The sequence below is a fragment of the Macrobrachium nipponense genome, chromosome 33 (genome assembly GCF_015104395.2).
Source record: "Macrobrachium nipponense isolate FS-2020 chromosome 33, ASM1510439v2, whole genome shotgun sequence".
NCBI classification, from domain to species: domain Eukaryota; kingdom Metazoa; phylum Arthropoda; class Malacostraca; order Decapoda; family Palaemonidae; genus Macrobrachium; species Macrobrachium nipponense.
In genome coordinates this window covers 25,401,154-25,403,653 of record NC_087219.1, presented here as the reverse complement: position 1 = coordinate 25,403,653, position 2,500 = coordinate 25,401,154, and the positions used below count along the sequence as shown (strand labels likewise).

Below are 2,500 nucleotides of genomic sequence, written 5' to 3'. Positions count from 1 at the left end.
CAATATATGAGTAGTTGAGTATCATGCAGAAGTCAGTTTCTTAATTACTTACTGACGCTGATTCAGCTCAACTTCAGTTAATATTTTATTTACTTTCCATAGATTTAGTTAAAGAAGAAATGTAAGTTATGAGTGAATTTGTCAAAAGCACATGGAACCACAAGCGCATCAAGCTGAAACTATCACAAGCACAAGCAAAATTGGAACGAAATCGAGAGCTGCTACATAGGCAAACCCTACCAACAAAAGTCTCGCTTGGCCTGGCAACTAACTTTATAACAAACATATGGTATTACAGAAACAATAAACTTGAAAAACTCAAGAAAAATATGGATAGAAGGAGCAAGGAAGATATTTCAATGGCAAATCCATTACACACTACTAGAGCTGAGAGCCTTCACATAGATAAGTGCTGAACTACTACTACTAATCGTCCCTTAGCAGCTGTAGCAGGGTAAAAATAGGAAAATTGTATTGGAAAGGATTAGCGATGTCATCCTTCATGTATACCATTGAAGTTATGCAACCCTATAAGAAAACATGAAATGAATTACAAAAAGTATACAATCAAGTATACAGAACAATTCTGAAAGCACCAAGTTACACAGCAAGTTGTGCATTAAGATCTGAAATTGGGGCCTCTTCCTGCTAATCAAGACATTTGAAGGATAAAGTATTTTATCTGAAACAGATACATGAAAGTGGTGGAAATAGACTCCTATACGAGATGGATAATGCGAGTCTAAAATGAATAGGTATGTGAAAGAATCAAACATAAATTTAAGTAAAATTGAATCACTTAAAGGTAAACAACTAAAAGAAATAATAAATAACTGGGACAGAAAAGCATGGCAGAAAGAAATGTATGACAAGTAACTACAGAAAATCTGAAGATACTACAGAAAATCTGAAGAAAACATAGAGAAGAAATCTGGTAATGACAACACTGAAAAACAATGCTGATCAGTAGGGCCAGACTAGACACACTAAGATTACATAACAGCAATAAAATAAAAGCAGAAGATAGAAAATGTTTGCGCCGTGAGGGAAAAAAAATGAAAATTTAGAAAATTTTACTCAACTGCCCAGCATACAATGAGATTAGAAATAGTTATAGTTTTGTGCAGAAGCCATATCAGGAAAATAAAGATGAATTGATAGCTAATATACTCTTATTTGAAGAACAACTGAGAATGGAAGTTGAAAATAGGGAAGAATTTGTAATAGAATTATGGCATTACGCACACACATACAAACAAACAAAGTAGGGCTAAAACAAGGAACGGAGCCGTTTCAAAATCAAATCCCGCCGTTTACTACTACTACTAAGAATGGCTGTCATTTTCGTATATTAATGGCCATTAATTGACTAAAAACAACCACACGAGGAAACAGGAGACGGTAAAGCAGCAATAATCGTGAAAGAGATTAAATTTCACATTTTATTTCAAGTTCCGTGAGGCAGGATAGGTAAGTCTGACTTGGACTTAGTAGGTAGCCAGTTAGCTAGTCCCCTCCTGGTAGCTTAACTAAAGTATAGTAAAAAAAGTGAGCATTAACCTTAACTAAGGGTTTTTTTGAACCTTATGTAGTACCCACTAAACGTAACCTTAAACTAAGGGGGAAGGAAGGGCCCTCGGCGCTTGCAGACCAAATTGTAAGACTGTACTATTTTAATTATTTATTAACCCTTTATGGTCGTAATGAATTGATTTGTCCATTGTTTACCTAAAACCATTTTACAGAAAAATCAGTCATACCTAATTTCGCAGAAATACCTAGTACTAGGTAGCTAGTACTATTCCCTTACTAGGTATTTTAGGATTAGGGTAAGAGGTAGGCCTAGTACTAGGTACGTACCTAGTAATGGCTCCTAGGTTTACTACTAGTAATTGATTGCTGTCATTTGCTTCCAAGCCTTCTTTGCATGGTTAGAGGCTAGGCCCACTTGGTTCGAGTTTATTATCCCATAGGCCTACTAGGTGAGTGTGTGTAAAATGTTCAGTTTTATACTTGCTACCTAAGTATTATAGGTTAGTGGAAAATGGTAGGCTAATTCACCTCCATATTTGAGTGTTAATATGAATTTATTCATGTTTATTACCTAGGTCTAGCATTAGGCCTACTTCTGCATTGTTTTCTAGGAGGTAGTATCCCATCATCGGCATAGGCCTAATATACCTAGTCAAGATCAGAAGATAGGCCTACTTGCATGATAAAGCAGGTAAAAGTCTCTCATTCTAGCTATCTCATAAATGTTGTTGCAGAGGAAATATAACTAAAACTTCATTAGGCCCAGTAGGACTGCAATAAACCATCTTTGGTTCATCAGACACATCTAATAGGCCTAAGATGTGGCCTATTAGGTTAGGTTAGGATGAATCCCTATTGGAATAGCCTATGTCTGTGATCTGCGTTTAAACAGGCCGCCACCCATGGAAATAACGTGCACAGCTCTTTTGCGCTTATGCCAATATTTCAAATTAAGAAATCAGTAGTT

At 36.0% G+C, this 2,500-nt stretch overlaps 1 protein-coding gene across 4 annotated transcripts in view; it reads left to right on the top strand.

Moving 5' to 3' along the window:
• The first annotated feature begins 1,279 nt into the window (after positions 1-1,279).
• LOC135203030 (uncharacterized) overlaps positions 1,280-2,500 on the top strand; it is a 252,978-nt gene continuing 251,757 nt past the window's right edge. Inside the window, exon 1 of one of the 4 annotated variants that reach the window (XM_064232607.1) lies at positions 1,280-1,470. The gene's annotated coding sequence lies outside the window, so the exon portion shown is untranslated. Of the gene's footprint in view, positions 1,471-1,635; positions 1,658-2,500 lie in introns of those variants that run through there. The other 3 variants (XM_064232606.1, XM_064232604.1, XM_064232605.1) reach the window with 3 other exon arrangements.